The 13,741-nt window shown below is 41.7% G+C and overlaps 1 protein-coding gene across 4 annotated transcripts in view; it reads right to left on the bottom strand.

The window, feature by feature from the left end:
• The window catches only part of epha7 (eph receptor A7), an 88,580-nt gene that overhangs the window by 37,520 nt on the left and 37,319 nt on the right, over positions 1-13,741 (bottom strand). The window lies entirely within an intron of this gene.

Genomic DNA, 13,741 nt, shown 5'->3' with positions numbered 1-13,741 from the left:
TATATATTCTACAATAATTCAGGTGGAAACTGAAACGCTGGAGGAGATGAGAGGAGATGAGAGATGAGAGGAGGCGGTTTCTGCAGCCACAGAAGCAGACAACAATCCTTCAGGACTATTTCAGTCGAGGTCGTGACTTTCACTTTCTCTTGACTTTTTTTTTTTCACCATTGTTCATCGCACCTGTGCACAAACCCAAAACCCACAAACCCACAGCTGACAGCATCAGGTCCTCAGTGGAGAGGAGGGAAACCGAACGTCCAGAAAAATGAATCTGAATTGTTCATTTCAATATAGTCAGTGATGTAAAATAAATGTTAAAGAGAGAAACCTGCGCTTCTTTTATTGAGTTGATCAGTTGTGACCAGAATTAAACTGTTCGTACTCCGCAGCAGGACCGAGTGCTGAGCTAACACAGATTCATTCTTCAACAGCCTCACCATCATTATAATGATGTCATTATTGCCAGATAATTAGCTTTGAAAATGTATCTTGGGAAACAATCTCATAGTTTGTACTTTCTCCTTCGAGCAAAGTGTCCCTGTTTTCCTGCCAACTATATATTGGACATGATAATGACTCTTTTCTTCTCTGGCTGGTTACAGAAATGTACTTCCCCGTTTCCAGCGTGATCTCTTAGCGGGAGTAATACGCAGAACAGATCCGCTAATGAGATGTCAGAGATCATCAGTGGAGCTGGGGAGAAAATACCGGTGATATCGAGAAGGACTTCAAAAACGCCGCCGCGAGCTGAGGAACATAATACACCCGGCGCGCTCGAGGTGGAACCTCGTGGCATTGAACAATCCAGAGAGCTAGTTTTTCTAACAGCTCTGTAATGTTTTCTCAATTTGGCTATTTGGTGGCTTTGTGGTGAGCTTATGGAGAGCAGCTCATAATGACAGAAGCAGGGAACGCTCCGTCTCTGCTGGGAGAGGAAGGAGCCTGTGGAAAGTACTGCACCTCCTTGACTTCAAGGCAGACTGATTCAAGTTTGGAGATTAGCCAGAAAAACAGAACAAAAAAAAAAAAAAGAAGCTCAATCTGTACTTCACTTCTTTTTTCTTGTGCTGGGAATCATGTTTCTATTTTCTTTAAGAGGGGGGAAAAGAAGCAGGTGGAGAAGAGAAGAAATAAAACTAAAAAAAAAAAAGCTATTTCTTCATCTATCCCCTCTGCTGGTCGAACAAAGTCTCCGCCTCCACATGGAAATCATCAGCAGTCAGTGCCTTCAACACACTGTGTTGTCTCCTAAAATGCCCCCCCCTTCACACACACACACACACACACACACACACACACACACACACACACACACACACACACACACACACACACACACACACACACACACACACACACACCACGCACCACAAACTATTAGTCACACAGGGACAATTAAAACCGCAGCCCAGCCTGTCCTTTGTAAATCTGTCTGAATCGCCTTAAATCCTTCACTATTAAACTCAGGAATGCTTGGTGGGACCATTCATATCTATACAGGCGAGAGCTGTATGGACTCAAGCTCAGAAAGCAGCAGCAGGGGGTGGGGGGAGGGGGGCTGTTTGTGATGCAGATTCACCAGTAGAAGAGGACCACCAGCAGCGTGGAGCACACACACACACACACACACACACACACACACACACACACACACACACACACACACACACACACACACACACACACACACACACACACACACACACACACACTCATACAGTACGTTGGTCTGTCAAGATGTCAGTTCCTCCATCAATCAATCAGCTGATGTGATGGAAGCAGACGTGTCAGTCTGATTCAGACCGAACCACTAACAGGAAAGAACTGAATGCGTGTTGCTGTGAATTATTAAAAGTCGATACTGCTGCGGTTCAAACTGGAACATGTGACCATCCGTTCATGGTCGGGGTCATAGCCTCACATTCTGTGTTTGAGCAAGTCACTTCCTGGTCACCAGCTCTGAACTGTTTAACTTGAACCGGTGTTTGGGAAGTTCAGCGTCTTTTTAAAAGGCAAATGAAGGACGAGTTAAATGCCAACAGTCGAGCAGTTCCCACCGAGAAATCTGATTGGTCAACTGGACATTTAGAACGTTCTCAAATCACCACGACAACACACCATGCTCATCGCTCAAAAATGTAATGTAATGTGACCCCGCCATCTCCATGGCAACACTGTAACGACAGTGGTAGTCCGTTCCTGGAGACGGTGGGATTCCTCGGGCTCAATAAATACGACACATAGACACACTAAACTGCTCAGCTAGATAATGTTGTAACTGAGACATCTGCTGACTAATGAAATCCATGGACTCACGTATTTTTAGGATCGTAGCATCGTTTTTCCAAAACTCTGGAGAACCGTTAGCCTGTTGGGTTTGGATGGTATCAGCTGTGGCGGTGAGAGGGTGACGGGTGAAGTCCTGACCGCATCAGTCGGGCTGATCAAAGACGTCAAAGCAAACCATATTATGTAATATTGCTTAATTTAAGCTGGAGCTGACCATTTAGACTCCATCTTCTGTTTCAGACTTTAAATCTCACTGTTGTTTCGGACTTCGGATGCTGCTGAACATCTCACGTCCGGCAGGAATCTACTGCCAGCTCGGTGAACAAACTCGTTTCTATCAAAACAATATGATTTCACTCATTTTTTGCTGTTTGTTTGTTGTGGCCAAGTCTTTGACAAAATAATCACATTATAATAACTACAGACAACAATACTTTGATTTTCTGGAGCCAGAAATGGAACATTTGAAAAAAAAAAATGGCACAAAATACCAGCTATTGACAGCATTAATCAAAAATCATTGACACGAGCCTACAAAGCACCAGAGTGGTTGAATGTAACACACACACACACACATTCATGTCCTGGAGACACACCATTATCCTCCCTTATCCTCCATTATCCAAACCTTACCTTAAACATAAAGTTAAAAGAAGTGTTTACCATAAATGTAATGATTTTCATAATGATGACTTGCTTTTCGTCCCCCAAACAAAGAGTATCTGTGATGGACTGAAGATTATTATATTCTTCGGTTTGAATGAGTCCTTGATCAACCCGACTCGTCTAACTTAACTTCTCCTGAAATGCTTCCATCTCCACATGAATTCTTCCAATAATCAGTCAGCTCACTAACAGGAGTTTTAGAGGATGATAAAGTTTTCATGTGATGGCCGTGAGAAAACAAACACAAACTGTGTCTCAGACAGTTATTCTTCTAACAAACTCCAAACAGGATAACTACCCGAAGCAGCTTAAAGCTGCATACCAAGTGACAGCAGATTCACAAATAGAGAGCTGAAGCCCGACATCCTGATTAAGGCCAGCGAGGTGTCACATCATTGTCAGACTTTGTGTATCGGCTGCCTGATTTGCCATTACTGTAATTGGTGATTTGTGTGTGATAGGCAGCGAGAGAGACGAGGCTTAAGACTTAGTGGGAGGGCCCACCGAGAGCTTCTCCCAAACCACATCCCAATTACCTCCGGGACAATGACGGTCTGCCTTTTGCCTCTTTGTGTCAGGCGTCTGCTGTGTTTACTCAGCAGCTCTCCAGTCCACTTTGTCACCAGTTAATTGGAAAGTTAGAGTTATTTTAATGTAAATGTCCGACGTGTTCACACAACTCAAAGTGAGCTACCTTCACACAACAAAACCTGTGTTTGGGGGAGCCGTGTTCACCCTGACTTCACACCCGCCTGTCAAGACGCTGCACACGTTGGATTTCCACACTGAATCCATCTCCTGTTATCAACTGCAATTTAATTTCAGGCAGAAAGCAGAGGATGTTATCTGCAACGTGTCAGATTAACAAACCCACACAGCTGAAATCCATCCAGTCCATGCATTGAGTCACTGAATCTCGCAAGCTCGAAATAATTTAATTTTGCATAGCAGACAAAATCAAATAACATCATGACATTAATAAGTGATTATCTCCCTTTGAGCACCAGACGAGTGTTTCGCAAAAGCCAGAGCTGCTGAAAACACCGAGGTCTCTGCTGGCCTGTGATTTCCTCTCTCATCCAGACATCCTCTGCCAGTGTATACTGGTCTTAACACATTGTGACACACTTCCTGGCAGCATTGGTAGGCGACTCACCAGCGAGATGATTTGGGAAGAATTTACAAATTTAATTAGCTCGGTCTCTGAGGACACCGGCTCTTCCAACTTTCATTTAGATGTAATCTTTCTTCTGAAAATACATTTCAGCACACAGTCCTCGCACCAGAATAGCTCCACTCTGTCTCAGTACTTGTCGACGCAAGATAGAAAGCGGCGGGTTGTTTTCCAGAGAGACGACTGGCAGCGTAAGTGGTGAAAATAACACAATCGCCATAGAAATACGGCACAAACAGGGAGGTGGCGTAGAGGACTCGTGGGATTTCTGGGTCATCCAGAGCGGCTGCACCTGCAGGAGATAATTCCTGGACTCCTGCTGCCAAGTATTTTTCGAAGATGATGCCAACATGAAAGAGCATCTTGAAGGGACGTCAGACAGTTCACATCTCCAGAGAAAGTTTCTATCAGATTGGGAAGCGGTAATGCTTCCAGATGATAAATTAACAACAAACAAAGGGCTGCAACTAATGATTATTTCTGTTATCCATTAATCTGACAGTGATTGTCTCTATTAATCACAGCGATGTCTTCATATTAGTTTGTCCAACCAAAGTTCACTATCAATAAAAACAAAGGAAAAACAGTCCATCTAACATTTGAGATTCTGGAACCAGCACATATTCCCCTGGAAAATCATTTTTTTCAATATGAATCAATAATTCAATTTATAACCTCATTATTCTGTCGATCAAGTCACCGGCGCATTCAGTAATCATTGCAACACAACAAGTACCAGAACATTGACCTAATTAAAGCATATTGGGCTAATGTGACAGTAATTATTTGCTTCATAGTGTGCAGCCAAGCAAGGAAACTCTGAGCAGCTCGACACCAAATCTAACACCACAATATAAATGTTGATTCATGGAAAAATACCGTTTCAAAGCTTCTCCATGGTTAAAAAAACATTACCGGTCTCATCCTCGACCGTTTTACTTTTATTTCTTTTTTTTTATCTTTAAATATAAACAGACAACCAGACTTGAAAGTTTTTTTCATAAAATAAGCCCTAAACATGAGATTATAGGTAAAATAAAAAAGAGAGGAGGGTTTCATTGTAGACTCACCATCCAGCACCAGTTTTAATTATACAGAAGGAATGCCATCAAAGAGCAGAAACATCAATCTCTCCCCCAAAAATTGAATTAATAGATCAAACGACACGATAGGAATACCTTAAATGAGGTACAAGTTCAAGAAAGTCACCGGAATTAGTGACAAACCGTCTCCAACATTACAAACAGCAGAGATTCCTCTCAAATGTGAAACCAGAAGGTTAAATGGGCAATTATTTCCTCCACAGCAGGACTCAGAGAGCCCAACTCTTCCCCGGAGTCAGAGTCCCAGCTGTCCAAGGACGCAGCCGACAGGACGGACGGGTGACGGAGATCAGCGGAGACACGGGGATCCGGGGGACGCCACCGAGCTCTCGGCCACGTTACCTTGTCACAGCATCCCTCCTGCCCTCACTAACTTCCTCCGGCCCAGATGTGAAGCCCATCTGCTCCGCTGCCGACACCAGCGTCCTCTCGGATCCTCGGCTGCCATCATCTTTTTAATGTTGTTTAATGCCAAATGATTAAAAGCAGCCGAGCAGATGGCTGTCAAACACTCCTTCTGCTTTGATAACGAAAAGGTTTGGGACTCCTCCGGTTTGAATCAGTGCAGATGAGGAGGCGAGCAGGTGTGCAGGACTAAACTAAGTTCTGCTCGGGCCCTGAAAGAATTCCAGGTGACAGCTTTCGGGGGTCAAAAGGTCGCCCATAATTGCCAGTGGCCTGTTTGAGGGAAGGCAAACGGACTTTTCTCAATTTTTTTTCTCCCCTTTTCTCCAAAGCCAAAGTGGTCTGCCACAAACTCATTATGATTTCCAAGTGTGATGATCTGAATAAAAGGGGAGGGGGGTGAGGCAGGGGGTTGAAGACATAATTAGTTTTCCTCACTGCAGGAGACAGTATGCTGATGAGACAATGAAAGACGGAAAAAAAGCCGAGCTGTCAATCTCCCCTGATTCTTTTTCATCTCACAAAGCACCAGTGAGTAATGCTCACAGACCAAAAAAAAAAAAAAAATCCCCACACACACACTGCAACCGCCGTTACACAACGCAGACCTCTGCCAGCTCCACAGCAACAAACCGGTTCAGAGACCTTCGGAAGGAAGCAGCAACAAACACTTTAAAGGAGAGGCTTTCTAGAAAACATCATTCAAGACATATTCAGCTGAAGAAATAACTAAATATGTTCAACAGATTTTAATTTCTTATAATACAAAGGTCTGTAATTGTCAAAGTTATGATACCTGACTCCTAAACATGATTAAAAAAAAATGCTCTGAAATAACAAATGTATTTATTAAAAGCAAAAAACAAGTCACTTAAACCTCAAAACACTTGAAAAGCAGACCTGTCAATCATCTGATGTTCATTCTATTATAGTCTATTTTCAAATGCTTATATGACTGTAATTTCTAAAAGTTTATGTTATTTGTGGAAAATCTTTATTATCTTAGTAGCATGTTATAACGTGGTCAGACTGGAGCAATGGATTTGAAATCACTGGAAACATGCTTTAAGAGGGAAAAAGCTTCATAATCATTTTTTTCCCATCTTAAGCTGAAGGACCTTGAGTTTTGTGTTAAAGGAGGCCGCCATCGTTTCTGATGAGGAACCGGCCCCTTTGTTTCTGGACCACAGCTGTCTGCGATCGTGAAATACATCTAGATCCAACAAGTCGCTTGTCTCTGGCTGCAGGACAGATGTCAGCTTTGTTTCCAGCTTTGTTTGGTCGGCAACTTTCTGGCAAAAATGATTCTGTAGTCGCTGAATATTCCACTTTTATACCAGCTGTTAGGTTTCCCACTTTAAGGGAAATGTCTAATTCCTGGACTTTTCCCATGAAGCTGAAACTCCGTGACCTCTAATGAACAGAAACAGACACATTTCTGTTTAAAACATGCCGACACATGCCCCTCGGATATTAAAATAAATGTAATTAATGTCTAATTACTGTTTGCAGAGGAATATAATTCATCTAACAATAACTGTAATTAGCTCACAACCTAATAATCTACATTTCTAATTTCTGTCAGTGAGCACTTAATGTTACCAAACATACAATAAGCAGCGAACTGACCTTACAGCTACATGCATGGAACATATTACATTTTGATAAATGGAAACTAAAATTTAAACATGCAAATTAAATTCCCTGATATTTTTAGGACTTGGCCCCCAAAAAAATATAAAATTCCCACGACTTTCCCTTTCTGGAAAAGAGTTTTTAAAAGTCCCTGATGTTCAGGGCAGGTTTGTGTTCTGTAGGTTTTGTCACCGTAAGGAGCTGGAAACCAAAACAACGAGCTCATAGAGGCTACAGCTGAAAAAAAAAAAAAAAAAAAAAAGCTTGAGGGGCTGCAGGCTGAAATTCTCTGGAGTGACTTTTTTTTTTTTTGTTACACACACTTTACGCTAATGACAAAAATATTGATTTAACTCTTAAGTCTTCTTCAGGTGGAAGATGAACGGTTGTACATTCAGCCTGTGGCGGCTCGGTAGCAGCAGACTGGTGCTGTTATTGACCTGCGTGTGACAGATGAAACATGTCCTCTGACGAAGCGACGCTCTCTGGGCTACAGACACCGCTGCCTACAGGACGCAGCAATCACAGCAGCCGTCCGCTGGATCGCCGCCGTGCGTCTTTGTGTTTGTGTTTTTTTTTGTCCGGTAGGGGGAATTCTCTGCTGTCGGGCAGCTCCGGCATGCAGCCCCGCTCGGCTTTTATTACCCTTGGAAGTCCTTTTAACTCCTTCGGCAGGAAATGAAACACTCGAATGGCTCTATTGCAAAGTGCCGAAGCCATTTGCAGCCGGGGCCGTGACATTCCCGAGCATGTGTTCCATATAAAGAGAGGCTCGGGGAGTCACAGGTGCATGCTGACTGGGTGTGTGTGGTATGTGTGTGTGTGTGTGTGTGTGTGTGTGTGTGTGTGTGTGTGTGTGTGTGTGTGTGTGTGTGTGTGTGTGTGTGTGTGTGTGTGTGTGTGTGTGTGTGTGTGTGTGTGTGTCTGCATGAGTGTATATGAGAGAATGGAGTAGATAAAAAAAGAGGAGGAAAAGGAGTATTTGGGTGTTTACTGAGGCCTTACAGTCACCCGTGGGCCGTAAACGGAGCGCTGCTGCATTCCAGCGTTAAAGCCAGCTGCCTTCACCGACTGCTCGGCACACAAAGCCACTTTAAATACGGAGGCCGGAGGTCACTGCTCAGTACGTCCCAGAGAAGAGAAGAAGAATGCCGATCGCTGATTTTACTGGGATTTACAGTCTGTTGCAGCTTTGTAAACAACACACTTTTCTGTTATCAAGTATTTTCCTGATTTCGTCATCAACCATTATTCTTTTCTTTTGACTGTTCGGATTTTACAATAGTAATACAAAGAAAGAAAGCCACAAACAAACACATCAAAGAAACTATAAATTTCCTTAAATGATTGATGTAATATGAACATTTTCTTATCATGTAATGTATATTGGCAAGTATTTGCCACATTTATGTTTATTAAATAGAAATTAAATCCAAAAACGGAGCAAAATGTATCTGATTAGGAAACGTGATAAGATATTTAATTTGATCTATTGTAGAATTTTAGAAATGTGATAAGATATTTAATTTGATCTATTGTAAAAAAAAAAAGTGTATTCTATTATTACAATACTAGTTTTGATTTGACCAGTGCACGTGTACATACATGTTTATGAGTGATGTTGTGTTTTGTTGTAAATTGTTTTACTGTATTTGTCTCTGTTATGATATTTTTTAATGTGTTTTGTGGAGATGTTTGGTTTTGTAAATTTAAAAACAAAAAAACCCACACACACAAGATACAGTTAAGGGCTTAAAAAAGCTTGTAAATAAACCTTGAGTTAATCTGAATTGACTTCTTTGTCTAAATTCTGTTTCCAAAACTAGTTTCCATTCGTAAGCAGAAGAACGTGTTTCTTTGGCTTCAATGTTAGCAGACAAAAACAATGGTGATTTCTGATTTTAGAAACTTATGCCGCTTTCAAATCGAAGTCATGAACTCGTGGATACAAGACGGGAAGTCGTGTGCACCGTACAGTAAATCGTAAAAATGCTGTTGCTAGGCAGAAGCCACTGAGGCTGACAGTTTATCGAGCTAACAGGAAATACAAAGACACAGAGGGAAGAGATGAGGCCGTCGGGAAGATCAACATTATCCTCAGACGTAGAATATTATCCAAGTTACGAAGACAAACTCTACAGGACTGAAATTACAACATGTGAGCTGGACATCCAACCAAACATGAACTTCCACGACCTCTGACCTTTCTGTAAACGTCAGCAAACAACTGGTGAACTCGAGGCTTACTGAACATTTCGAGTCGTGACGTGGTGAACACCACCAGAGGGCGCCGTTCATACGGACTCTTCTCGTGAATGCAGCGTCACAACTTTCACAGCTTCATCAACCAAATTATATAATTATTTGAACTTGTTGTTGCAGGACCTGATGATTACTAAAAATGAAAGTTTCTCACCAGCAGTGAAACTAATAATCAACATGTAAAGACAGGAGGAACAATGGTTGCGTATGATGGGCTTTGTTGCCCGACTTGAGAACAGTGTGCTCTGGCTGCTTCACGGCTCGGCTAAATATGTAGATTCTCATTGCAGCTCTTTTGTTCTCAGGTCACACTGTTATTTGTCCCACGCTTCATCTGCCGCACCAGACTGACGGCCTTAATTAGTGGCTCTCGCTGAGAGACATTAATAAGTGTCCAACAAACTTGAGATGGAATATAGCCTATTAGAGTTCCATTTTGGTCGACAGTGACATTTCTCATCAACTGCCCCTCAGGTCGGTAATTTCACTGAGCGAATGCTCGGCTCGCGATCTGTCAGGTGGCACGGAGACGGCTCAGGAGATCAGGCCTTTATCGTGGATGGGAAATTCTACCTGATGCAGTATGTATCTGTTCATTCAAACTTCATTTAAATGCATTGAAGAGTTTGTTTTCCTAAATAATGAAATATTAAAACTTACATAGTCGATAAAAAAGATGATTCTAGAGATATCTCATATTTCTGTCTCTGCAACACAAAGATGAATGGAAGTATGTTTGCTGTCCTCACAGCTGTAAAAAATGACATTATAAAACAACTACTCTGTTTTTAAAATCATTCTCCCTCTCCAGATCACGATGATCGTGTCTGACTCCTCCCCCTTCCAGCTCAGCCGCTGGTCGTCGTTCACGTTAATGTCCGCTTACGTCACCATCCATGCCACACTTGTACACCCAGTAAAGATGTTCACCAAATCCAGTTGATACATCTCCTAACTTTAAAATACATAATACTTCAAATGCTGCAGCTTTTATTTTGAAGGCACAGACACTCGACTACTGAGGAAGATTTTATCACTTCTGTCGATTTAGTTTTGGATGCTTTCATTGAACCAAATATCTCATCAACAGTCCAGTAATGTTGCTCTTATTTCCTCATCAGCTTCCTGATTCTGGTGTCGCTGGCCTTCACACCTGACCTGCGACCAGGTTCTCCTCTCTGCAGCAATACTCACCAAAGACGGAGCAGACTGTTGAGAATTGTCGGAAAACTGCAGAAACCATTGCAGCTACGTGCTAAAATTGAACTTTTAAATGCCGTTATTATTGTAGTATGACCAGCATGAGGCTAAACTACTAAAGTCCAGGTAAACCTGATATTATTTGGGTCAATGACTAACGTGATTAAGTCATATATTTGTCAAAAGACAACACTTTTGTAACACTTATGAGTTCAGTAAATTGTATAAATTGTCCATCTTGTGGCCCCCAGTTTTTAGAAGTCATAATTTAGTAAAATAAACAAAAACAGCTTTAGTACTTATGGACCTTTTTTAAATCAAAGGAAAACTGTAAGGTTGAAAACAAAATTAATTTCTGTTAATAACTTTGTTTTGAGTTTAAAACATGAGAAAACAGACAAATAAAATATTAAACATATTAAACATATTTGTTGAATGTCAGTTCAACAGTTTCAGACCTGAAGATGTAAAGTTCACTGAAAATAAAACTATTAAACAATTGGATAAACTGCAGTCAATTTAACGTAATTGAACTTGAAAATAACTTCAATGACTGATCAAATACCAAACGGTTTCTGAGCAGCATTTTGTGGCACTTAAAACATGAAACTTTAAACTGGAGTTCAGCAGGAGCCCAACAACAGTTTCTGGGTCCCCTCAGAAGTTGAATCCCGACATTGATCAGCAGCACTTTTTCATGCTGTATATTGTACTTTTACAAACTTAGAGATTGCACAGTCCTCATTTAGGCCGGTAAAGAGAGGCATATTTCAACAAATATTTAGACGACAGGGAAAAAAAACCTCCGTTACAAATGAAAAGTGTCGAGTCTGTTGTAGTCTGAGGACAGAAAGCACACAGACCAGAACTATGTCCACAGTGCATGACTCCATACCAACAAGTCAGCCATTTGGGTGAAACCAGCCTTTAACATACCTGCACGTCCCTAATGTGGACGTTTTGAAGTCACGTTACAGGATACAGCAGGGCTGAGAACATTTCCGCCACTGCAGGTACCAGTGTGCTGACCAGTCTGGATGGAAATGTATTCTCAGCTTTAACATTAGAAATGAAATTTCCTCTGACACGTTTATTTTTACTTCCTCGTCCAGACAGATCTGCTGAGAGAAGGATCCCAACAATGTGAGCACACCGCTGACACGTTGATAACTCTGCACATTAAAGGTGTTTGGCTCATTTCATCCTCAGCTCTGTGTCTTGCTCAAAGACACTTCAACAGACTGCTCTGTGCGGTGAACCCGCAACCTTTAACTCCGCGGCCTGTCGCTCGAAGCACTCAGCCAGTCTGTCGCCGACATGTCAACATGCAGCCGAGTCTCATCAAACATCCTCCGTGCGTCTCAGCTTCCTGCTTCCTGCCAGCACAGAAATCTCTATTTATTTACAGAAGGTTTTAAGATAGCGTAAAATACACACGCACAAATGTAATATCCCGAAAACGCAGATAAGTGCAACAATACTCTGGGAAAATTGTTTTGTGGTCCAAAAAAATAAAAAAAAGGGTTGTCAAATGTGCGAGCTGATAAATGAGAGTGGCTGATGTTGGTGAGAGAAAAATAAGTGACTGCAGGAAGGTGAGGGTCGGAACTGCCGTGAGGAAGGTAAACAGCACACCGACTGCCAAAAAACAACAACATTGCCTCGATCTCTTTCTGCTGCCTTGCAGAGGCCTGAATAATTAAAGCCGTGTCTGTCTGCTGCTGGCGAACGCAGCCTATAGGAAGAGGCTGAATGTGAATCAGCGCTCCCTCTTCAACTTCCACATATTCCCAGCTGAGCCTGAAACATCAGAAATGTTGCAACATCTCAGACAGTTTTCAGAATGAAATGATATCTCTCTGCAAACGCTCCAAATTAAAAATGCTGCATCCAAACACAAACAAACAGAGCTACAGACAGACTTTCTGTGGAAATAAACAAAAGACATCCTCAGGAAAAAAAAAAAAAGAAGAAGAAATAAACAGTTAGTGGAGCTGCAGTTATGTGACTAACATTAACACTACCATTAGAAGAATATCTGTGGAGGCAGGAGATAAACTCAAACAGGGATTTATTGGATTCTGTGATTTCAGGCTTCCTCTCCTGTCAGTATGTTTGTTGTTCACCTGTAATTCAGCTGCTGGAACAAGGAAACAATGATGTTTCTGTGTGAGAGTGTTTCAAGTGCACATCTTCCATCTCCTTCAAGTTTCTTGCTGATTTATTATTTTCTATAGGTGTCAGCGAAGCCTCAAGCCAAATGGCTGCTTCGAAAATCTTAAAAAAAAAAGAAAAGTATAATGTTCATGTCTAGAAAATGTTCATTAATGTCCTCAAACAGCTGAAGACTGGAGGTTTTAATCAAACAATATACAAACCAGTAGCTCTGACCCAGAGATCTGATTGGTACATCTGGTACGTGCTCATCACTAGAAATATCACTTCAACATCTCCATGGCAACTATATAATTGGAATTGAATTTCATATTACTTGCAATATAATGTAGTTTCTACTTGCTCTAGGTCTATTAAATGACCCATTTGGTGAAGTCAGGTCTCTTTTGGTCCTTTTTGGTCACTCCGAGCACCCGTACCGTAACACCACGGATAGTCACTCACTTACAATCCTAGCGGTGGCTAGCTGGACCGGTTTGGTTTGAACACATGACACGCTGCTAAAATGTTAAAAACATCACCAGATATCTTTGTTCTAACCAGACTGAGCTAGCTGAGCAGTTTAGTGTTTCCATGTTCTGTATTTATTCAGTTGGAGACTAGAAATCCTCTCTGTTGCTAGGTGGTTGCTAAAGGTCGGACTACTTCCTGGAGTAGTAAACGTTGCATACGTTACATCAGTCTACTGACGTGATTGATTGTTTTCCAGTTCTTAGTCGTGCCCCTTGTGTTGCCACGGAAACAGAGATCGCGCTAACAAAAAAGTTGTATATTCGGAGAGTGAATTGCTCCACAATATGAATACATTTAGATTAAATGTTTTATTTAG

This window comes from Brachyistius frenatus, unplaced genomic scaffold (assembly GCF_029030835.1).
Source record: "Brachyistius frenatus isolate BFR_SWC_R1_liver_20210118 unplaced genomic scaffold, ASM2903083v1 Contig_59, whole genome shotgun sequence".
NCBI classification, from domain to species: domain Eukaryota; kingdom Metazoa; phylum Chordata; class Actinopteri; family Embiotocidae; genus Brachyistius; species Brachyistius frenatus.
Note: the sequence above shows the minus strand (reverse complement) of the source record. Positions and strands in the feature narration are given on the sequence as shown.